This window comes from Hyperolius riggenbachi, chromosome 10 (genome assembly GCF_040937935.1).
Source record: "Hyperolius riggenbachi isolate aHypRig1 chromosome 10, aHypRig1.pri, whole genome shotgun sequence".
In the NCBI taxonomy this organism is placed as follows: domain Eukaryota; kingdom Metazoa; phylum Chordata; class Amphibia; order Anura; family Hyperoliidae; genus Hyperolius; species Hyperolius riggenbachi.
Genome location: NC_090655.1, coordinates 270,325,734 through 270,351,073, shown reverse-complemented (window position 1 = coordinate 270,351,073; position 25,340 = coordinate 270,325,734). Strand labels below are relative to the sequence as shown.

The 25,340-nt window shown below is 49.6% G+C and overlaps 1 protein-coding gene and 1 pseudogene across 2 annotated transcripts in view; both read left to right on the top strand.

The window, feature by feature from the left end:
- Positions 1-20,291, top strand: part of LOC137535863 (zinc finger protein 271-like) — a 78,189-nt pseudogene extending 57,898 nt beyond the window's left edge.
- LOC137535392 (zinc finger protein 665-like) overlaps positions 1-25,340 on the top strand; it is a 976,927-nt gene that overhangs the window by 159,731 nt on the left and 791,856 nt on the right. The window lies entirely within an intron of this gene.

Below are 25,340 nucleotides of genomic sequence, written 5' to 3'. Positions count from 1 at the left end.
CTGTATACCTGTTCTGTTCAGTGAACCCGCCACTGTATACCTGTACTGTTCAGTGAACCCGCCACTGCATACCTCTTCTGTTCAGTGGACCCGCCACTGTATACCTGTTTAGTGAACCCGCCACTGCATACCTGTTGTGTTCAGTGAACCTGCCACTGCATACCTGTTCTGTGAACCCGCCACTGCATACCTGTTCTGTTCAGTGAACCCGCCACTGTATACCTGTACTGTTCAGTGAACCCGCCACTGCATACCTGTTCTGTGAACCCACCACTGCATACCTGTTCAGTGAACCCACCACTGCATACCTGTTCTGTTCAGTGAACCCGCCACTGCATACCTGTTCAGTGAACCCACCACTGCATACCTGTTCTGTTCAGTGAACCCGCCACTGCATACCTGTTCTGTTCAGTGGACCCGCCACTGTATACCTGTTCAGTGAACCCGCCACTGCATACCTGTTGTGTTCAGTGAACCCACCGCATCAGTGCGCATACCTGTGCAGTTAAGTGAACCCACCTACCTACGTGAGTGCATGCAGTGTGATATACCACTCCGTGCATACCCGATATGGACAAAACAGGTAGAGGAAGAGGTAGTGCCAGAGCCAGAGGAAGGCCACCCGGCAGGTCTGCAAATGGTCGTGTAAATGTAATTTCGTGTGGACCTGGCCCACAGTACAGTGCTCGGAAGAAGGCACGTCCCATCACCTCCCAAGATTGTCAGGACGTGGTTGAGTATTTAGCGACACAGAACACCTCATCTTGCTCAGCCACCAGCGCTACTACTAGCACCACTTCCGCTGCATTTGACACTTCGCAAGAATTATTTAGTGGTGAAATCACTGATGCACAGCCATTGTTGTTACAGTCAGATGATTTTTCACCAGCTCATATGTCTGCGTTACGCGGCAACACTATGGATGTAACGTGTAAGGAGGATGAAGGACCTACTGATGGTGCATGTTTGGATTTTTCTGAGGCAAGCGAAGCTGGGCAGGATGATTACGATGCTGACGATGATAGGGATCCTCTGTATGTTCCCAATAGAGGAGATGAAGAGGGGGACAGTTCAGAGGGGGAGTCAGAGAGTAGTAGGAGGAGAGAAGTTGCTGAAAGAAGCTGGGGCAGCTCTTCGTCAGAAACAGCTGGTGGCAGAGTCCGGCACCATGTATCGCCACCTATGTACAGCCAGCCGACTTGCCCTTCAGCATCAGCTGCTGAGGTCCCCATAGTGCCCACATCCCAGGGTGGCTCAGCGGTGTGGACATTGTTTAATGTGTGTGCCTCAGATCGGACCAAAGCCATCTGTTCGCTCTGCCAACAAAAATTGAGCCGTGGAAAGGCCAACACTCACGTAGGGACAAGTGCCTTACGAAGGCACCTGGAGAAAAGGCACAAACAGCAATGGGATGGCCACCTGAGCAAAAGCAGCAGCAGCACACAAAAGAAAAGTCACCCTCCTTCTCCTCTTCCTCCTTCAGGTGCATCATCTGCTTCTGCCGCTTTCTCCCTTGCACCTTCACAGGCACCCTCCTCCACTCCGCCTCTGCCCTTGAGCGGTTCCTGCTCCTCTGCCCACAGCAGCAGTCAGGTGTCCGTGAAGGAAATGTTTGAGCGGAAGAACCCAATTTCGGCCAGTCACCCCCTTGCCCGGCGTCTGACAGCTGGCGTGGCGGAACTGTTAGCTCACCAGCTGTTACCATACCAGCTGGTGGACTCTGAGGCCTTCCGTAAATTTGTGGCCATCGGAACACCGCAGTGGAAGATGCCAGGCCGCACTTATTTTTCGAGAAAGGCCATACCCCAACTGCACCGTGAAGTTGAGAGGCAAGTGGTGTCATCTCTTGCGAAGAGCGTTGGGTCAAGGGTACACCTGACCACGGATGCCTGGTCTGCCAAGCACGGGCAGGGCCGCTACATTACGTACACAGCCCATTGGGTGAACCTGGTGGTGAACGATGGCAAGCAGGGCGCAGCGGACCAAATTGTGACACCTCCATGGCTTGCAGGCAGGCCTCCTGCCACCTCCTCTCCTCCTGCTACATGCTCTTCGCTGTCCTCCTCCTCCTTGGCTGAGTGGCAGTTCTCCTCTCCAGCTACACAGCCCCAGCTCCGCAGGGCCTATGCTGCATGCCAGGTACGACGGTGTCACGCCATCTTAGACATGTCTTGTCTCAAAAGCGGAGAGTCACACTGGAGCAGCTCTCCTGGCTGCTCTTAAGAAACAGGTGGATGAGTGGCTGCCCCCGCACCACCTGGAGATAGGCAACGTGGTGTGCGACAACGGCAGCAATCTGCTTGCCGCTTTGCATATGGGAAAGCTGACACACATACCCTGCATGGCACATGTCATGAATCTAGTTGTTCAAAGATTTGTGGCAAAGTACCCTGGCTTAGCGGATGTCCTGAAGCAGGCCAGGAAGTTCTGTGGGCATTTGAGGCGGTCTTACACAGCCATGGCACGATTTGCAGAAATTCAGCGGAAAAACAACATGCCGGTGAGACGCCTCATTTGCGATAGCCCCACTCGCTGGAATTCGACCCTGCTCATGTTCTCCCGCCTGCTAGATCAGAAGAAAGCCGTCACCCAGTACCTCTACAACTACAGTAGAACGAAACAGTCTGGGAAGATGGGGATGTTCTGGCCCGACAACTGGACACTGATGAAAAATGCATGCAGGCTCATGCGGCCGTTTGAGGAGGTGACCAACCTGGTGAGCCGCAGTGAGGGCACCATCAGCGACTTAATTCCCTACGCTTACTTCTTGGAGCGTGCTGTGCGTAGAGTGGCGGATGAAGCTGTGAATGAGCGTGACCAGGAACCGTTACGGCAGGAACAGGCATGGGACCAATTTTCATCAGACCCAGCTGTTTCCTCAACACCTGCGGCAGCACAAAGGGGGGAGGAGGAGGAAGAAGAGAAGTCGTGTGCAGAAGACGAGTCAGACTCAGAGGATGATGAGCAAGGTGTTTCTTTGGGGGAGGAGGAGGAGGAGGAGGAGGGGACAGCGGCAGGAGAACAACCGCAGCAGGCGTCGCAGGGGGCTTGTGCTGCTCAACCTTCCCGTGGTATTGTTCGCGGCTGGGGGGAGGAGGTTGACTTACGTGACGTCAATGAGGAAGAGCAAGAGGAGATGGAGGGTACTGGATCCGACTTTGTGCAGATGTCGTCTTTTATGCTGTCCTGCCTGTTGAGGGACCCCCGTATAAAAAACCTCAAGGGGAATGAGCTGTACTGGGTGGCCACACTACTAGACCCTCGGTACAGGCACAAAGTGGCGGACCTGTTACCAACTCAGCGGAAGGTGGAAAGGATGCAGCACATGCAGAACCAGCTGTCAACTATGCTTTACAATGCCTTTAAGGGTGATGTGACAGCACAACGCCAGCAAGGTACCACTGCCACTAATCCTCCTCCCGTGTCCACGCAGTCAAAGACAGGACGCTCCAGCGATCTCATGGTGATGTCGGACATGCGGACGTTCTTTAGTCCAACGCCTCGTCGTAGCCCTTCCGGGTCCACCCTCCACCAACGCCTGGAACGGCAGGTAGCCGACTACCTGGCCTTAAGTGTGGATGTAGACACTGCTGTGAACAGCGATGAGGAACCCTTGAACTACTGGGTGTGCAGGCTTGACCTGTGGCCAGAGCTGTCCCAATTTGCCATCCAACTTCTCTCCTGCCCTGCCGCAAGCGTCCTGTCAGAAAGGACCTTCAGCGCAGCTGGAGGCATTGTCACAGAGAAGAGAAGTCACCTAAGTCACAAAAGTGTTAAGTACCTCACCTTTATCAAAATGAATGAGGCATGGATCCCGGAGGGCTGCTGCCCGCCCCAAGACTAAGTCAGTCCCTGCACACACAGCATCTCTGCCTGCACGCCGTGTGACTGGCTGCCTGGCCTGCCCCAAGAAGACTAAGTCGCTCCCAGTCCCTCCACACAGCATGTCTGCCTGCAGGCCGCTTGACTACCTTCTCCGCCACCACCAACAGGGTCCGGGACTCCAGGCGGATTGCTGAATTTTTTAGGCCGCTGCTAGCAGCGGCCACTGTAATAATTTTTCGGGTGCGTGTACATGACTGCCTAATTTTTCTGGCTGCACTGCGGGCAGCTTCAACAACAAAAGAAAAGGCATGTACATGCGCCCATTCCCCTTCGTGATCATTACCTTGCCGTGGTGAAGGGGCTTGCGTATTACAATGAAGCAATGACCGACGCCTAGATGAGTGTCTCGGGGGGCACACAAAAGATAATAAGGTCGTTGCTTCATTGTGGTCAGACCAAATTTGATCAGCTGGACAGTCACTGTTCTGTCATTCAGCTACATCAGCCAGGCGACCATATGGGCTGTAAAGCCACCAAAACCTGCACTCTCGCCATGGTGCGCACCAGTCCAGCACGGCCGTCACTACACAAACAGCTGTTTGCAGTGCGTTACACGGTGAGTTTGGTGTGTCAGTGTGAAGCAGTACCTTAATTACACTACCTGATTGATGTATACACATGCAAGATGTTTTAAAGCACTTTAGGCCTGTCTATTAGCATTCAATGTGATTTCTGCCCTTAAAACGCTGCTTTGCGTCAAATCCAGATTTTTTCTGGGGACTTTTGGCATCTATCCCACTCCGCCATGCCCCCCTCCAGGTGTTAGACCCCTTGAAACATCTTTTCCATCACTTTTGTGGCCAGCATAATTATTTTTTTTTTTCAAAGTTCGCATCCCCATTGAAGTCTATTGCGGTTCGCGAACTTTAACGCGAACCGAACCTTCCGCGAAAGTTCGCGAACCCGGTTCGCGAACCTAAAATCGGAGGTTCGGCCCATCTCTACTCCTGGAGCCACTCCCCCCCCCTTATAAAAGGCAGGCAGCATCAGGCATTGGACTCACTCGTGTGCCTGCAGTAATTAGAGAAGGGACAGCTGCTGCAGCAGACTCTCATAGGGAAAGCTTAGTTAGGCTTTTGTAGGCTTGTTAGCTTGCTCCTTGCTGATTCTTCTTGCTAAAGAAGCACTCGTCAACAGCTCTTTTGAGAGCTAATCTTGTTCTTGTGATCTAATTTTTTTTTTCTTGTGTGGCCCACTCAGCCCTGTCAGTCAGTCACAGCTGGCCTTTGGTGTAATTGCTACTGTGCCACTGTCAGGCCCAGCATATTCAGTGACTACCTGTGTGTGTGACAGGCAGCTGCAGATTTGTAATCCAATCCCAATCACTGCACCTGTTCACTGTTCAGGGCGCTTACCTACCTACCTACCTATGTGACAGCACGCATTGTTAATACCACCAGTCATTGCACCTGTTCACGGCTGTACCTGTGTGTGTGTGACAGGTGCACACTTGTAATAACCATCACTGCATATACCTACCTGCATATACCTACCTGTTGTGTTCAGTGCACCCACCTACCTACATGAGCGCACGCATTGTTAATACCACCAGTCACTGTACCTGTTCACGGCGGTACCTGTGTGTGTGTGGGTACCTGTGTGTGTGTGACAGGTGCACACTTGTAATACCCATCACTGCATATACCTACCTGTTGTGTTCAGTGCACCCACACATTGTTAATACCAGCGGTCACTGTACCTGTTCTCGGTACGTGTGTGTGTGTGTGTGTGTGTGTGTGTGTGTGTGTGAGAGAGAGAGAGAGAGAAAGAGAGACAGCTGCACATTGTATTGATACCAGTCACTGCATACCTGTTCACTCACCTGTGTGACTGTACATTGTATTAGTCAAGTCAGTGCATACCTTTCACTTCGTCTCCCCTAATATGGGCAAAACAGGCAGAGCCAGAGGCAGGCCACCCGCCAGGTCTGTTCGAGGTCATGCTGTCCTGATTTTGTGCGGCCCTGGACCAAAGTACAGTGTTCAGAAGGCGCATGCTATTAACCCCCAAGATTGTCAGGACATAGTTGACTATTTAACACAGAGCACCTCATCTTCCTCAGCTTCCGCACGGAAGCGTGACATATCTTCCTCCTCCTGCTCTGATTCTGGCACGCCACTTAACACTCAGTCTGCCGCCACCACCAAAGTGCCATCGCCCCAGGGCTCAGAGGTGTGGAAATGTTTTTGTGTGTCTGCCTCAGATGAGAGCAATGCCGTCTGTACTCTCTGCCACCAAAAATTGAGCCATGGAAAGACCAAAACCCGCGTAGGGACAACTTCTTTATGAAGGCACATGATGACAAAGCACAGACTGCAATGGGATGACCACCTGAGGGAAAGCAGCACACAAAAGCATAGCCATACACCGCAGTGGTAGAAACAGTGGGTTTCAAAAGTATTCGGCCCCCTTGAAGTTTTCCACATTTTGTCATATTACTGCCACAAACATGAATCAATTTTATTGGAATTCCACGTGAAAGACCAACACAAAGTGGTGTACACGTGAGAAGTGGAACGAAAATCATACACGATTCCAAACATTTTTTACAAATAAATAACTGCAAAGTGGCGTGTGTGTAATTATTCAGCCCCTTTTGATCTGAGTGCAGTCAGTTGCCTATAGACATTGCCTGATGAGTGCTAATGACTAAATAGAGTGCACCTGAGTGTAATCTAATGTCAGCACAAATACAGCTGCTCTGTGACGGCCTCAGAGGTTGTCTAAGAGAATATTGGGAGCAACAACACCATGAAGTCCAAAGAACACACCAGACAGGTCAGGGATCAAGTTATTGAGAAATTTAAAGCAGGCTTAGGCTACAAAAAGATTTCCAAAGCCTTGCACATCCCACGGAGCACTGTTCAAGCGATCATTCAGAAATGGAAGGAGTACGGCACAACTGTAAACCTACCAAGACAAGGCCATCCACCTAAACTCACAGGCCGAACAAGGAGAGCGCTGATCAGAAATGCAGTCAAGAGGCCCATGGTGACTCTGGACAAGCTGCAGAGATCTACAGTTCAGGTGGGAGACTCTGTCCATAGGACAACTATTAGTCGTGCACTGTACAAAGTTGGCCTTTATGGAAGAGTGGCAAGAAGAAAGGCATTGTTAACAGAAAGCATAAGAAGTCCCATTTGCAGTTTGCCACAAGCCATGTGGGGGACACAGCAACCATGTGGAAGAAGGTGCTCTGGTCTGATCAGAACAAAATGGAACTTTTTGGCCAAAATGCAAAACGCTATGTGTGGCGGAAAACTAACACTGCACATCACTCTGAACACACCATCCCCACTGTGAAATATGGTGGTGGCAGCATCATGCTCGGGGGTGCATCTCTTCAGCTGGGACAGGGAAGCTGGTCAGAGTTTATGGGAAGATGGATGGAGCCAAATACAGGACAAACTTGGAAGAAAACCTCTTGGAGACTGCAAAAGACTTGAGACTGGGCCGGAGGTTCACCTTCCAGCAGGACAATGACCCTAAACATAAAGCCAGGGCAACAATGGAATGGTTTAAAACAAAACATATCTATGTGTTAGAATGGCCCAGTCAAAGTCCAGATCTAAATCCAATCGAGAATCTGTTGCAAGATCTGAAAACTGCTGTTCACAAACGCTGTCCATCTAATCTGACTGAGATGGAGCTGTTTTGCAAAGAAGAATGGGCAAGGATTTCAGTCTCTAGATGTGCAAAGCTGGTAGAGACATACCATAAAAGTCTGGCAGCTGTAATTGCAGCAAAAGGTGGTTCTACAAAGTATTGACTCAGGGGGCCGAATAATTATGCACATCCCACTTTGCAGTTATTTGTTTGTAAAAAATGTTTGGAATGATGTATGATTTTTGATCCACTTCTCACGTGTATACCACTTTGTATTGGTCTTTCACGTGGAATTCCAATAAAATTGATGCATGTTTGTGGCAGTAATGTGACAAAATGTGGAAAACTTCAAGGGGGCCGAATACTTTTGCAACCCACTGTATGCAATTATTTCTCAAAAAAGGCGCTACCCAAACTGTACCATGATGTTGAAAGGCAAGTGGTGACATCTCTTGGGTCAAGGGTCCATCTGACCACGTGGTCTGCAAAGCACAGTCAGGCCTGCCCGAAGACTAAGTCAGTCCCCACACACAGCATTTCTGCCTGCACGCCATGTAGTCACTGCCTGCCCTAAGACTAAGTCACTCCCAGTCCCCACATGGCATCTCTGCCTGCAGGCCAATTGACTGCCTTCCCCCGCCACCAGTGGGTCCAGGACTCCAGGCGGATTCCGGAATTTTTAAGGTTGCTGCTAGCAGCGGCCGCTATAATAATTTTTCTGGTGTGTGTACATGCCTGCCTAATTTTTCTGGCTGCACTGCAGCTGCAACAACAAAACAAAAGGCATGTACATGTGCCAATTCCCCTTCATGATCGTTACCTTGCCGCAGTGATCAGCTGGACAGTCACTGTTGTTCTATCATTGAGCTACCACAGCCCAGCGACCATATGGGCTTGAAAACCACCACGGCCTGCACTCTCGCCATGGTGCGCACCAGTCCAGCACGGCCGTCACTACATAACCAGCTGTTTGCGGTGCGTTACACAGTGAGTTTGGTGTGTCAGTGTGAAGCAGTACACTAATTATACTCCCTGATTGATGTATACGCATGCAAGATGTTTTAAAGCACTTTAGGCCTGCAATTTAGCATTCAATGGGCTCGATTCACAAAGCGGTGCTAACCCAGTTAGAGACTTTAGGCGTGATAACCATTGCACCACGCTGGTGAAAAGCCAGTTTAGGCGTGATAAGTTTAGGCGTGATAAATTTAGGTGTGATAAGTTTAGGCATGATAAGTTTAGATCGCTTGCAAAGTCCCGCACGCAAAGCAGCGCCATTAAACTCTATGCGAAGTGCACCAGACTTTGCTAGCGCAAAACTTTTGATCAGCTGTGCACTGCGGTGCTAACCCAGTTGACGCTTAAACTTATCACGCCTAAACTTATCACACCTAAACTTATCATGCCTAAACTGAGTTTAGGCATGATAAAGGGCTTTTCACCAGCGTGCTAACTGTTAGCACCGCTTTGTGAATCAGGCCCAATGTGATTTCTGCCCTTAAAATGCCGCTTTGCGTCAAATCCAGATTTTTCCCCTGGACTTTTGGCGTCTATCCCACTCAACCATGCAAAAACTCAGATGTAAGACCCCTTGAAACATGGTTTCCATCACTTTTCTGGCCAGCATAAGTGTTTCTAGTTTTCAAAATTCGCCTCCCCATTGAAGTCTATTGCGGTTCGCGAATGTTCGCGTGAACCAAACTTTCGCGGAAGTTCGCGAACCGAAAATCGGAAGGTTCGGGCCATCTCTACAAGGGAACCAGGTCCTTGGATCCATCTGCTGTTGCCCTTGATCCGACCTCCACCTCTGCAGGCTATCCAGCTGTCTTGCTTATAGCTCCCAACTGTCCATTCTTTAAAGAGAGTCTGAAGCGAGAATAGATCTCGCTTCAGACCTCATATATATAGCAGGGGCACGTGTGCCCCTGCTAAAACGCCGCTATCCCGTGGCTTAACGGGGGTCCCTGTCCCCCCAAACCCCCTCCGTAATGCGGGGGAGCGCTCAGTATTTATGGCTTGCTTTACTACCCTGCACCCACTGCCTGACTCCTCCCATCACCTCAGTATTTATGGCTTGCTTTACTACCCTGCACCCACTGCCTGACTCCTCCCATCACCTCGGTATATCAGGCTTTCTTTACGGCCCTGCACCCACTGCCTGACTCTTTCCATCACCTCAGTATGTCAGGATTGCTTTAGTGCCCTGCACCCACTGCCTGACTCCTTCCATCACCTCAGTATGTCAGGCTTGCTTTAGTGCCCTGTACCCACTGCCTGACTCCTCCCATCACCTGGGTATGTCAGGCTGCTTTACTGCCCTGCACCCACTGCCTGACTCCTCCCATCACCTCAGTATGTCAGGCTTGCTTTACTGCCCTGCACCCACTGCCTGACTCCTTCCACCACCTCAGTATGTCAGGCTTGCTTTACTGCCCTGCACCCACTGCCTGACTCCTCCCATCACCTCAGTATGACAGTCTTGCTTTACTACCATGCACCCACTGCCTGACTCCTCCCATCACATCAGTATGTCAGGCTTGCTTTAGTGCCCTGCACCCACTGCCTGACTCCTCCCATTGCCCCAGTATGTCAGGCTTGCTTTAGTGCCCTGCACCCATTGCCTGACTCCTCCCATCGCCCCAGTATGTCAGGCTTGCTTTACTACCCTGCACCCACTGCCTGACTCCTCCCATCACCTCAGTATGTCAGGCTTGCTTTACTACCCTGCACCTACTGCCTGACTCCTCCCATCACCTTGGTATGTCAGGCTTGCTTTAGTGCCCTGCACCCACTGCCTGACTCCTCCCATCACCTCAGTATGTCAGGCTTGCTTTAGTGCCCTGCCCCCACTGCCTGACTCTTCTCGTTACCTCAGTATGTAAGGCTTGCTTTAGTGCCCTGCACCCACTGCCTGACTCCTCCCATCACCTTGGTATGTCAGGCTTGCTTTAGTGCCCTGCACCCACTGCCTGACTCCTCCCATCACCTCAGTATGTCAGGCTTGCTTTAGTGCCCTGCACCCACTACCTGACTCCTCCCATCACCTCGGTATGTCAGGCTTGCTTTAGTGCCCTGCACCCACTGCCTGACTCCTCCCATCACCTCAGTATGTCAGGCTTGCTTTACTACCCTGCACCCACTGCCTGACTCCTCCCATCACCTGGGTGTATAAGGCTCTGTTCTCACTAAGCCTGCAACCCAACAAAATGACATGTCAAAGGATCCCGTGCTAAGCATTTTCTGACTAGTGATGGCCTACAGTTCACATCAGTGGACAGTTCATAGCAAACATTTGGTGTTGGTATTTACCGCAAACCTTATGCTAAGTTCACGTTCGCCCCATACTTTAACATGGTGCCATATTTTGACCCTTCAACCTCAAGTCTGGTAAAAGCGAAAATGTATACATGAAAAAAGACGTCTTGAAAAAAGGGCGCTGGGAATTGCTGCTAGTAGAATATCGCTAAAATTAGCAATATTCTACTACTGGATTTTTATAGTAAAATATCGGTAGTATTTTCTGTACTGTAATATTTACTATGGCTAAACTGAGCCCTACTCTCACACAGATCTCTCCCCTGGTGGTGCCTGCTTCGCTTTTTTCCTGCTTCAAGTCAGGACAGCCAATTAAGCATTTTTACCATATGGGCCACACACCTGTAAAAGAAACAAAGCTGGCAGCCATTTTACAGTCATTCTGGAGTCAGTGTGGGGAGAGCTGTGCTGCTGATTGAGGGACAGAGAGATAGCTTGCAGACAGTGTTCTGTGTTATTCAGTGCTATGTAGCCGTGTGCCTGGAGTCAGTGTAGGGAGAGCAGTGCTGCTGATTGAGGGACAGAGAGATAGCTTGCTGACAGTGTTCTGTGTTATTCAGTGCTATGTAGCTGTGTGCCTGGAGTCAGTGTAGGGAGAGCAGTGCTGCTGATTGAGGGACAGAGAGATAGCTTGCAGACAGTGTTCTGTGTTATTCAGTGCTATGTAGCTGTGTGCCTGGAGTCAGTGTAGGGAGAGCTGTGCTGCTGATTGAGGGACAGAGAGATAGCTTGCTGACAGTGTTCTGTGTTATTCAGTGCTGTGTAGCTGTGTGCCTGGAGTCAGTGTAGGGAGAGCTGTGCTGCTGATGGACAGAGAGATAGCTTGCAGACAGTGTTCTGTGTTATTCAGTGCTATGTAGCTGTGTGCCTGGAGTCAGTGTAGGGAGAGCTGTGCTGCTGATGGACAGAGAGATAGCTTGCAGACAGTGTTCTGTGTTATTCAGTGCTATGTAGCTGTGTGCCTGGAGTCAGTGTAGGGAGAGCTGTGCTGCTGATTGAGGGACAGAGAGATAGCTTGCTGACAGTGTTCTGTGTTATTCAGTGCTATGTAGCTGTGTGCCTGGAGTCAGTGTAGGGAGAGCAGTGCTGCTGATTGAGGGACAGAGAGATAGCTTGCTGACAGTGTTCTGTGTTATTCAGTGCTATGTAGCCGTGTGCCTGGAGTCAGTGTAGGGAGAGCAGTGCTGCTGATTGAGGGACAGAGAGATAGCTTGCTGACAGTGTTCTGTGTTATTCAGTGCTGTGTAGCTGTGTGCCTGGAGTCAGTGTAGGGAGAGCAGTGCTGCTGATTGAGGGACAGAGAGATAGCTTGCTGACAGTGTTCTGTGTTATTCAGTGCTATGTAGCCGTGTGCCTGGAGTCAGTGTGGGGAGAGCTGTGCTGCTGATTGAGGGACAGAGAGATAGCTTGCTGACAGTGTTCTGTGTTATTCAGTGCTATGTAGCTGTGTGCCTGGAGTCAGTGTAGGGAGAGCTGTGCTGCTGATTGAGGGACAGAGAGATAGCTTGCTGACAGTGTTCTGTGTTATTCAGTGCTATGTAGCTGTGTGCCTGGAGTCAGTGTAGGGAGAGCAGTGCTGCTGATTGAGGGACAGAGAGATAGCTTGCTGACAGTGTTCTGTGTTATTCAGTGCTATGTAGCTGTGTGCCTGGAGTCAGTGTAAGGGGAGCTGTGCTGCTGATTGGGGGACAGAGAGATAGCTTGCAGACAGTGTTCTGTGTTATTCAGTGCTATGTAGCTGTGTGCCTGGAGTCAGTGTAGGGAGAGCAGTGCTGCTGATTGAGGGACAGAGAGATAGCTTGCTGACAGTGTTCTGTGTTATTCAGTGCTATGTAGCCGTGTGCCTGGAGTCAGTGTAGGGAGAGCAGTGCTGCTGATTGAGGGACAGAGAGATAGCTTGCTGACAGTGTTCTGTGTTATTCAGTGCTGTGTAGCTGTGTGCCTGGAGTCAGTGTAGGGAGAGCAGTGCTGCTGATTGAGGGACAGAAAGATAGCTTGCTGACAGTGTTCTGTGTTATTCAGTGCTATGTAGCCGTGTGCCTGGAGTCAGTGTGGGGAGAGCTGTGCTGCTGATTGAGGGACAGAGAGATAGCTTGCTGACAGTGTTCTGTGTTATTCAGTGCTATGTAGCTGTGTGCCTGGAGTCAGTGTAGGGAGAGCAGTGCTGCTGATTGAGGGACAGAGAGATAGCTTGCTGACAGTGTTCTGTGTTATTCAGTGCTATGTAGCTGTGTGCATGGAGTCAGTGTAAGGGGAGCTGTGCTGCTGATTGGGGGACAGAGAGATAGCTTGCAGACAGTGTTCTGTGTTATTCAGTGCTATGTAGCCGTGTGCCTGGAGTCAGTGTAAGGGGAGCTGTGCTGCTGATTGGGGGACAGAGAGATAGCTTGCTGACAGTGTTCTGTGTTATTCAGTGCTATGTAGCTGTGTGCCTGGAGTCAGTGTAGGGAGAGCAGTGCTGCTGATTGAGGGACAGAGAGATAGCTTGCAGACAGTGTTCTGTGTTATTCAGTGCTATGTAGCCGTGTGCCTGGAGTCAGTGTAAGGGGAGCTGTGCTGCTGATTGGGGGACAGAGAGATAGCTTGCTGACAGTGTTCTGTGTTATTCAGTGCTATGTAGCTGTGTGCCTGGAGTCAGTGTAGGGAGAGCAGTGCTGCTGATTGAGGGACAGAGAGATAGCTTGCTGACAGTGTTCTGTGTTATTCAGTGCTGTGTAGCTGTGTGCCTGGAGTCAGTGTAGGGAGAGCTATGCTGCTGATTGAGGGACAGAGAGATAGCTTGCTGACAGTGTTCTGTGTTATTCAGTGCTGTGTAGCCGTGTGCCTGGAGTCAGTGTAGGGAGAGCAGTGCTGCTGATTGAGGGACAGAGAGATAGCTTGCTGACAGTGTTCTGTGTTATTCAGTGCTGTGTAGCTGTGTGCCTTCAGTCAATGTAGGGGGAGCTGTGCTGCTGATTGAGGGACAGATAGAGATAGGTGTTCTCTATGGAATCCAGTGCTGTGTAGCTGTGTGCCTGGAGTCAGTGTAGGGGGAGCTGTGCTGCTGATTGAGGGACAGAGAGATAGCTTGCAGACAGTGTTCTGTGTTATTCAGTGCTGTGTAGCTGTGTGCCTGGAGTCAGTGTAGGGAGAGCTGTGCTGCTGATTAAGGGACAGAGAGATAGCTTGCAGACAGTGTTCTGTGTTATTCAGTGCTGTGTAGCTGTGTGCCTGGAGTCAGTGTAGGGAGAGCTATGCTGCTGATTGAGGGACAGAGAGATAGCTTGCTGACAGTGTTCTGTGTTATTCAGTGCTGTGTAGCCGTGTGCCTGGAGTCAGTGTAGGGAGAGCAGTGCTGCTGATTGAGGGACAGAGAGATAGCTTGCTGACAGTGTTCTGTGTTATTCAGTGCTGTGTAGCTGTGTGCCTTCAGTCAATGTAGGGGGAGCTGTGCTGCTGATTGAGGGACAGATAGAGATAGGTGTTCTCTATGGAATCCAGTGCTGTGTAGCTGTGTGCCTGGAGTCAGTGTAGGGGGAGCTGTGCTGCTGATTGAGGGACAGAGAGATAGCTTGCAGACAGTGTTCTGTGTTATTCAGTGCTGTGTAGCTGTGTGCCTGGAGTCAGTGTAGGGAGAGCTGTGCTGCTGATTAAGGGACAGAGAGATAGCTTGCAGACAGTGTTCTGTGTTATTCAGTGCCGTGTAGCTGTGTGCCTTCAGTCAGTGTAAGGAGAGCTGTGCTGACTGAGGGACAGAGAGATAGCTTGCTGACAGTGGTCTGTGTTATTCAGTGCTATGTAGCTGCTTCCATAGGTGTTCTGCTTTTTGAAGTTCACCAACTAGGGACCCCAAAAGTCCTTTTGAGGACTGATCCTGCTGTTATTCAGTGTTGTTGTTTGTGGTGTGTAGCTTATTTACATCACCTGTTTAGTATAGTGTAGTGTGTGGCTGTTACAGCCCATCACTGCAAAAATAGCGGTTGAGTGACCATATTGCACTGTAGAAATGTCGTTACCTGACACTGTGGAGCTTGTAGTGCCGTGTTAGGCCCACAGTGCACAAGCAGCATATTTTGTGATTGCAGTGTACTTAAAAAAATGAGGCAGGTATCAGCCAAATATGTAAAGCCTCTGCCTCTAAAAAAAAGCCTTTGTGTAAAATACATATTTTGGAGGTAAATTTTGCTATTTTTCCCCCTCCGCCATGCAGTTGCCCTGGTTTTTGGATAGTTTGAAAGGCAATGGAGTCTCCACGAACATTTGGTTAGGAAACATTTGCATAAAGTCTGTGAATAGTCTGTGAGCATTCATTCGCGATGTTGGTCCATCAGTAGTTTGGAGATGTATGCTGTGTCCATCGCAGTGGCAGAAATCAGACGTGGCATAGGCAGCCATGACAAGGATGGGAAGTCACAGCACATGTTACATCACATCTGCTGTCCTCCTGTTTCTCCAGCTCACATTTACAGATTGCCCAGCAAGCTCATGGTGAACCAGAACTCCCAGGAGTGTGTAAGGGGCTACAAAGGACCAACAAGCCCTCTTACTAGAATTTTATGCAAGAAAAAACTTTGCTTCTTAAAGGAACACTATCAAAGTTTACGTTTTTTTATGAAGCCCTTTAGGAGTTAAAAGGGACTTAGTAATGGCAGATAGTGGTAGTAAAAGAGAATTCAGCTTATCAGACCTTGCATAGTGCTAGGACAGTGGTGTCGGGTTCCTCTATTCAGCTTATCAGACCACTGCACTGTCCTAGCACTATGCAAGATCTGATAAGCTGATGAATGTATTTTTTCCTCCCTTCTACCATTATCTGACATTACTAAGTCTATTCTAACTCCTGAAGGGCGTCTGGAAAAAACATAAACATTGATATTGTTCATTTAACACTGAATATATTTGTGCTTATTCAGGTTGGAGAGAGCATTTGAGATGTCCCACAGTGCACCACTGCTGAATATGCTAATCATCCTTATGTTGACCCCGAAAGCTGAATACACCCCCAGAACCGCTGGAATGCAATGATGCGTCAGGTTGTTTTAGCTTACAGGGACAGCAAAGGGATGATTTGCATATTCTGCAGTGATGCATTGTGGGAGACATCATTTGCTCACTCCAACCTGAATAATCACAAAAGGGACACACAGGAGAGGCAGAGGTGGCACTGAAGGGAACATGCAGGAGAGGCAGAGGAGGCACTGACGGGAACATGCAGGAGAGGCAGAGGAGGCACTGAAGGGGACACACGGGAGAGACAGAGGAGGAACTGAAGGGGACACACAGGAGAGGCAGAGGAGGCACTGAAGGGGACACACAGGAGAGGCAGAGGAGGCACTGAAGGGGACACACAGGAGAGACAGAGGAGGAACTGAAGGGGACACACAGGAGAGGCAGAGGAGGCACTGAAGGGGACACACAGGAGAGGCAGAGGAGGCACTGAAGGGGACACACAGGAGAGGCAGAGGAGGCAGTGAAGGTAACACACAGGAGAGGCAGAGGAGGCACTGAAGGGGACACACAGGAGAGGCAGAGGAGGCACTGAAGGGGACACACAGGAGAGGCAGAGGAGGCAGTGAAGGGGAAACACAGGAGAGGCAGAGGAAGCAGTGAAGGGGACACACAGGAGAGGCAGAGGAGGCAGTGAAGGGGACACACAGGAGAGGCAGAGGAGTCAGTGAAGGGGACACACAGGAGAGGCAGAGGAGTCACTGAAGTGGACACACAGGAGAGGCAGAGGAGGCACTGAAGGGGACACACGGGAGAGGCAGAGGAGGCATTCAAGGGGACACACGGGAGAGGCAGAGGTGGCACTGAAGGGGACTTACAGGAGAGGCAGAGGAGGCACTGAAGGGGACACACAGGAAAGGCAGAGGAAGCAGTGAAGGGGACACACAGGAGAGGCAGAGGAGACAATGAAGGGGGCACACGGGAGAGGCAGAGGAGGCAGTGAAGGGGACACACAGGAGAGGCAGAGGAGGCACTGAAGGGGACACACAGGAGAGGCAGAGGAGGCACTGAAGGGGACACACATGAGAGACAGAGGAGGCAGTGAAGGGGACACACTGGAGAGGCTGAGGAAGCAGTGAAGGGGACACACAGGAGAGGCAGAAGAGGCAGTGAAGGGGCCACATGGGAGAGGCAGAGGAAGCAGTGAAGGGGGCAAACAGGAGAGGCAGAGGAGGCAGTGAAGGGGGCACACAGGAGAGGCAAAGGAGGCACTAAAGGGGACACACGGGAGAGGCAGAGGAGGCAGTGAAGGGGACACATGGGAAAGGCAGAGGAGGCAGTAAAGGGGTCACACAGGAGAAGCAGAGGAGGCAGTGAAGGGGACACACAGGAGAGGCAGAGGAGTCACTGAAGGGGACACACAGGAGAGGCAGAGGAGGCACTGAAGGGGACACACAGGAGAGGCAGAGGAGGCACTGAAAGGGACACACAGGAGAGGCAGAGGAGGCAGTGAAGGGGACACACAGGAGAGGCAGAGGAGGCGCTGGAAGAGGAAGCACAACTTCATGGACATCACTAATGAATTCATAAAATAAAAATTGGGTCATGACCAGTTTATTAAAAAGCTGGAGGGGTTTCCCAAGTTATACAAGGGGGCACAGTGATTTCTAGTCACACCCATTCCCCGCCTCCACTGATCTCCTGTCCAATAGGAGCTGCAGTATTCAGCTGCTTGGTTTCTTATTAGACAGAAGGATGGGGGGAGGAGTATGGCTATACTGTATGTATATCCAGCTACAGAAGTATTAGTAGTTTGGGTTCTCCATGACATAAATGGATAATTCCTCCACCTCACAGCTCCTATAATGTAGTGTTGTTTAATATCACAGTATCTTTATTTGCACAATTGGGGACAAGAGAGATATGAAGGGACATTACAAGGGGCATATGAGTGACAGGAGGATACAATGGTAATAAGAATGTGTAAGTGACACCACATTGCTCTACCAACATAACACAGATCTCTTGCTATAAGTACATATAGGTCTGTTGTCACAGGAGTAACATTTTGCTTTCATTGTCTCATCAAGCTCTGCAATTTACTGCTTTCCATGTGTGGCCAATGCTTTATGTGTAGGGAGGTCAATGAGATGTAGATAACTCTGTACTTGTATGCAAATATAATGCAAACTGTATGCATCTAATCACTTTTCTCAGGAAATGTATTCGATTGTTCAAATTTCTAGATACAGAAAATGTGCATGTAAAGTTATTGTCATGTGATTGGCCGCCTGTAATGAGCACAACCTTTTGCAGTTCCCTGTCAGGCTGATAACTAGCGATGGTCAGTGACATGCCCATAACTCTGAGATGGTGCAAATTATGTTATAATTATATGCAAAGTTATGCAGATGCTGCATCTGACCCATTTCCAATCTGCATCATCTTTGCATCAACTTGGAATTAGCAGCAGCTCACTGACCCTCCCTAATGATAATTGCTCCTCCCCTCGGAATTCTCTAACAGGAAGTGATGATGTTTCTCTATTTGCAGGGCGGAGTCCCGGCATCAGGAACCTCTCAGAGACTCGTCTCTCTGTATCCACAGACTGTACAACGGATGATGATGTCACTGGACAAGAGTCTCCTGCAGATGTCCTGGTGACCCCAAATATTCCTCCAGACTCCCCTCACCTGTCTAACCCCGGGAGGCCTCATACCCAGCACAGCTCTACCCCTGCTGGAAGGTCTCATTCCTGTTCTATATGTGGGAAATGTTTTGTATGGAAATCACAGCTTTTCAATCATGAGAGATCGCACACTTGTGAAAAGCCCTATTCATGTGCTGAGTGTGGGAAATGTTTTTCTTGCAAATCAAAGCTTGTTAGTCATGAGAGAACTCACACTGGTGAGAAGCCCTATTCATGTGCTGACTGCGGGAAATGTTTTGGGCGTAAATCGCACCTTGTCTCACATGAGAGATCTCACACTGGTGAGAAGCCCTATTCATGTGCTGAGTGTGGGAAATGTTTTGGACAGAAATCACAACTTGTCAGTCATGAGAGATATCACACTGGTGAGATACCCTATACATGTACTGAGTGTGGGAAATGCTTTGGAAAGAAATCAAACCTTGTAAAACATGAGCGATCTCACACTGGTGAGAAGCCCTATTCATGTGCTGAGTGTGGGAAATGTTTTGTACAGAACTCCGACCTTGTCAAACATGAGAGATCTCACACTGGTGAGAAGCCTTTTTCATGTGCTGAATGTGGGAAATGTTTTGGACAGAAATCAGACCTTGTTGTACATGAGAGATTTCACACTGGTGAGAATCCCTATTCATGTGCTGAGTGTGGGAAATGTTTTTGGCGTAAATCACACCTTGTCACACATGCGAGATCTCACACTGGTGAGAAGCCCTATTCATGTGCCGAGTGTGGGAAATGTTTTGCACAGAAAGGAAACCTTGTCACACATGAGAGATCTCACACTGGTGAGAAGCCCTATTCATGTGCTGAGTGTGGGAAATGTTTTGGACAGAAATCAGACCTTGTCAGACATGAGAGATCTCACACTGGTGAGAAGCTCTATTCATGTGCTGAGTGTGGGAAATGTTTTGGACAGAAACGAAGCCTTGTCAAACATGAGATGTCACACTAGTGAGAAGCCCTATGTGAGTACTGAGTGTGGGAAATGTTTTGGCCATAAGTGTTCTTTTCCAATGTTTGTTTTACTTCTTGCAAATCGCACATGGCAGCATTTTTACACTGAATCCCGAGGACTCTTTCATGCTGGTCAGTACATTGGATGGTTTCTGCTCTTTGTCTGTATCAAACTCTATCGACTCCTAAAGCAGTTACAGGCGTTTGTAAGCGTTGGTCCCTAGCGTACGTCAGGCATTTTCCAGGTTGGCGCATTAGCTGGTGGAACGCTCTGCTACCGTATATTGTGTGTTTGTTGAGAATTTACTCAGCGTTTAACAGACGTTTTGACAGAAAGCCAAAGGAATCAGGAAGTGCCGCTTATATTACAGGAAGTGACGCTTAGATTACAGGAAGTGACGCTTACATTACAGGAAGTAGAAACCAGATAAAAATAAAAAATGGGGAGATATAGAGGCTAATTTTAGAAAAAAGGGTGTTACATATAAATTTGGGGCTCTAGCTTTTGGCAATATTTTATTTGTGGGTGTTGCAATCTAAGGTTGAATGATTTTAACTTGAAAATCGTGATCAGGGGTAAGGCGATCTTCACATCATCAAAGCTGCAGTTTTGTGGCGGTTTTCGCTGCCGCTGGTACCTGCTCTGCTCCCGGCTCTCTCTTCCTCAGTTGTGTATGCAACAAATATAATCCCTGCTGGACAGGAGGCCAGGGAGGGGTTAATGAGTCAGACCCCGCCCCCTCCCTCTCAATGAGATAGCCAGGCCGGTGAATGGGGCACAGACACAGGAAGGCGGGCTTGTCCCGCCCCTATCCCCAGGGACCCCTCCCTCTCAGGGATACAGCTAGGCTGGTGAATGGGGCACAGACGCAGGAAGGCTGGCGCGCCCCGCCCCTATCCCCAGGGACCCCGCCCCCTCCCTCTCAGGGAGACAGCCAGGCTGGTGAATGGGGCACAGACGCAGGAAGGCTGGCGCGCCCCGCCCCTATCCCCAGGGACCCCGCCCCCTCCCTCTCAGGGAGACAGCCAGGCTGGCGAATGGTGCACAGTCGTCCCGCCCCTATCCCCGGGGACCCGCCCCCTCCCTCTAAGGGAGACAGCCAGGCTGGTGAATGGTGCACAGACACAGGAAGGACGGCTCGTCCCGCCCCTGTCCCCGGGGACCCCGCCCTCTCCCTCTCAGGGAGACAGCCAGGCCGGTGAATGGTGCACAGACACAGGAAGGACGGCTCGTCCCGCCCCTGTCCCCGGGGACCCCGCCCTCTCCCTCTCAGAGAAACAGCCAGGCTGGCGAATGGTGCACAGACACAGGAAGGATGGCTCATCATGCCCCTCTCCCTGGGGACCCGCCCCCTCCCTCTCATGGAGACAGCCAGGCTGGTGAATGGGGGGCACAGACACAGGAAGGCGGGCTTGTCCCGCCCCTATCCCTAGGGACCCCTCCCTCTCAGGGATACAGCTAGGCTGGTGAATGGGGCACAGACGCAGGAAGGCTGGCGCACCCCGCCCCTATTCCCAGGGACCCCACCCCCTCCTACTCAGGGAGACAGCCAGGCTGGCGAATGGTGCACAGACACAGGATGGACGGCTCGTCCCGCCCTTATCCCCGGGGACCCCGCCCCCTCCCTCTCAGGGAGACAGCCAGGCCGGTGAATGGAGCACAGACACAGGAAGAAAGGCTCGTCCCACCCCTAGCCCCGGGGACCCGCCCCATCCCTCTCACAGAGACAGCCAGGCTGGTGAATGGGGCACAGACACAGGAAGGCGGGCTTGTCCCGCCCCTATCCCTAGGGACCCCTCCCTCTCAGGGATACAGCTAGGCTGGTGAATGGGGCACAGACGCAGGAAGGCTGGCGCGCCCCGCCCCCTCCCTCTCAGGGAGACAGCCAGGCTGGCGAATGGTGCATAGACACAGGAAGGACCGCTCGGGCTGGTGGGCTGGCCAAGTGGACGCGTGTGTGTGTGTGGGTGGGTGGGTGTGTGTGTGTACAGTGTGTGTGTGTGTACAGTGTGTGTGTGTACAGTGTGTGTGTGTGTGTGTGTGTACAGTGTGTGTGTGTACAGTGTGTGTGTGTGTGTACAGTGTGTGTGTGTGTGTGTGTGTGTGTACAGTGTGTGTGTACAGTGTGTGTGTGTGTGTGTGTGTGTGCAGTGTGTGTGTGCAGTGTGTGTGTGTACAGTGTGTGTGTGTGTACAGTGTGTGTGTGTGTACAGTGTACGTGTGTGTGTGTGTGTGTGTGCACACACTGACTGGAGGCGGTGGCGGTGCGAAGAGACCTAGAGCCCTTTTTTAAACGGGCTTAGGTCAACTAGTATATATATATAGTGTGTGTGTGCTCCATGTGCGTGTAATGCTAGCTATAGAAAATACACACATACATTTCATTGTAGTCCGCCATGGGGCTGTGTACACCAAGCAGGATTTCCAGTATATTTTGCGCTTTTGCAGATAAATAGCCAAAAATATCTGACGCATCACACATGGCAGAGGGTGAGGAAACTGGTTCAAGTGAAATCTTTATCCCAGCAGTGCTCATCAGTCCCTCTTTAATCTCTGAAGCTGAAAATGCTGTTTTTGTTTTTTACATACCAGAAATTCGTATTCTTTAATGACTGCCAGTAGCTTGAAACTTCCCATTTTCTTCCAGAAGTAATATTCTGCACGATAGGGGAGCCTATTACTAAGTTCTACACCCGGGCTAAGGCTGTGTTCACACGTTGGGGTTTTGTGTCATGGACGGGCAGAGCGTTCTGATCCATCATTGTGTATTAAAAAATCATGTATCAAATCGAAATCCCAATTTCTGACAGAAATCGTGCAATTCAATCTTTTCCCAAAATGGTTCAGGCCTTTTGCAACCCTCTTTAGGGCATAAAGTAATACCTCATGTCGGGCTATTTATACAGATTTTTATAAAGTCACAAGAACTGTAACCATAGATAATAAAAACCCTTTAAGGCTCATTTAAACAGGAGGAGTCTTATATATCATATGCCCAACTCTGAACTCGAGATCCAGATTTCTCATTCAATTGGTACAAGGCGTGAAAACTTCAGGACAATAATTTATGTATAGATAAATCAATTAATTATTTTTAAAGTTATTAGAACAATTGAAAAACGAATGACTGCTTCTTACAACATCCACAAAATACTTCTTAAAGTACAAAAAAAAGTTCTCCTGGGGGGTACTCGCCTCGGTAGGGGGAAGCCTCAGGGTCCCAATGAGGCTTCCCCCTCTGCTGCAGCTGCAGGCAGTCCAGTGCTGGCTCCCCCGAAGCCTCCCGCAATCCTGACAATATTCACCTTCCCTGGCTCCAGCAGCGGTGCTGTTGAGGCTCTCAGCACGGAGATAGGCAGAAATAGGCAATCTCTGTTGGGTCCGCTCTACTACGCTGGCGCAGGAGACTTGCGCCTGCACAGTAGAGCGGCCCAACAGCGATTGATTATTTCCACCTATCTCTGAGTGGAGAGCCAATACTGCGTCTGCACTGGAGCCAGGAAGGTAAATATTTACATCTCAGCTGTTCAGAAGGGCACAGCAAGACTGCCACGGGAAAGAGAAGGACGGGGGAAGCCTCGATAGGATCTGGAGGCTTTCCCCACCCGAGGTGAGTACCCCCCGGGGGAGGTTTTTCTGGTTACACACTTCAGAGTTACATTTACCACAAGATGTTAATTTATCAGACCATTAATGACAAGCAAGGCAATCACAAGATAGCACACATCTTACTTCTACAGTAATTGAATGCACGCTTTAGCTTTGAGAACAAGGGAAAAATATGGAAGTAACCTGTCTACAACCACAAGAATAGCATACATTTTACTTTACTGCAGACTCTTAGGCCTCGTCCACATTGAGGAACATGTAAAAGCGCATGATAAAAAACATGCATTTATGCCGCTTTAGTGCATGTTTCAGTGCGGTGTGGTGCGCTTTTTTTCAGCATGTTTTGTTGTAGCCGTTGTCAATAAATTTTTTCCACAATAATTCCTCTCGTACATAGTCTTATTATCTTTTGGGAGACACCTATGTCATTTCCTGTCAAAAAATTACTTGCTGGTTGAAAAAATGTAACTTTATGTCAAAATTTGCCAGAGGTATGAATAATTATGGGCAGCGTTATATATACATACTTGCAAAAGTATTCGGCCCTCTTGGCTCTCGGTTCTCCCCCTTTCTTTCAAGCTCGGCCCTCTTGAAGTTTTCCACATTTTGTCATATTACTGCCCCAAACATGCATCAATTTTATTGGAATTCCACGTGAAAGACCAATACCTAGAGGTGTACACGTGAGAAGTGGAACGAAAATCATACATGATTCCAAACATTTTTTTTACAAATAAATAACTTCAAAGTGGAGTGTGCGTAATTATTCAGCCCCTTTAGTCAATACTTTGTAGAACCACCTTTTGCTGCAATTACAGCTGCCAGTCTTTTATGGTATGTCTCTACCAGCTTTGCACATCTAGAGACTGAAATCCTTGCCCATTCTTCTTTGCAAAACAGCTCCAGCTCAGTCAGATTAGATGGACAGCGTTTGTGAACAGCAGTTTTCAGATCTTGCCACAAATTCTCGATTGGATTTAGATCTGGACTTTGACTGGGCCATTCTAACACTTGGATATGTTTTGTTTTAAACCATTCAATTGTTGCCCTGGCTTTATGTTTAGGGTCGTTGTCCTGCTGGAAGGTGAACCTCCGCCCCAGTCTCAAGTCTTTTGCAGACTCCAAGAGGTTTTCTTCCAAGAGTGCCCTGTATTTGGCTCCATCCATCTTCCCATCAACTCTGACCAGCTTCCCTGTCCCTGCTGAAGAGAAGCACTCCCAGAGCATGATGCTGCCACCATCATATATGACAGTGGGGATGGTGTGTTCAGAGTGATGTGCAGTGTTAGTTTTCCGCCACACATAGCGTTTTGCATTTTGGCCAAAAAGTTCCATTTTGGTCTCATCTGACCAGAGCACCTTCTTCCACATGTTTGCTGTGTCCCCCACATGGCTTGTGGCAAACTGCAAACGGGACTTCTTATGCTTTTCTGCTAACAATGGCTTTCTTCTTGCCACTCTTCCATAAAGGCCAACTTTGTGCAGTGCACGACTAATGGTTGTCCTATGGACAGATTCCCCCACCTGAGCTGTAGATCACTGCAGTTCATCCAGAGTCACCATGGGCCTCTTGACTGCATTTTTGATCAGCGCTCTCCTTGTTCGGCCTGTGAGTTTAGGTCGACGGCCTTGTCTTGGTAGGTTTACAGTTGTGCCATACTCCTTCCTTTTCTGAATGATCGCTTGAACAGTGCTCCGTGGGATGTGCAAGGCTTTGGAAATCTTTTTGTAGCCTAAGCCTGCTTTAAATTTCTCAATAACTTTATCCCTGACCTGTCTTGTGTGTTCTTTGGACTTCATGGTGTTGTTGCTCCCAATATTCTCTTAGACAACCTCTGAGGCCGTCACAGAGCAGCTGTATTTGTAATGACATTAGATTACACACAGGTGCACTCTATTTAGTCATTAGCACTTTGTGTTGGTCTTTCACATGGAATGGCAATAAAATTGATTCATGTTTGTGGCAGTAATGTGACAAAATATGGAAAACTTCAAGGGGGCCAAATACTTTTGCAAGTGTGTGTGTGTGTGTGTGTGTGTGTGTGTGTGTGTGTGTGTGTGTGTGTGTGTGTGTGTGTGTGTGTGTGTGTGTGTGTGTGTGTGTGTGTGTGTGTGTGTGTGTGTGTGTGTGTGTGTGTGTGTGTGTGTGTGTGTGTGCGCGTGTGCGTGTGTTTTTATTAACCCCCCTGGCGGTTTGCAAAAAATCCGCCAGGGGGCAGCAAATCTTTTTTTTTTAATTTTTTTTTTTTTTTTCATGTAGCGAGACAAAGTCTCGCTACATGATAGCCGCTGCTCAGCGGCATCCCCCCAGCCCCTCCGATCGCCTCCGGCGAT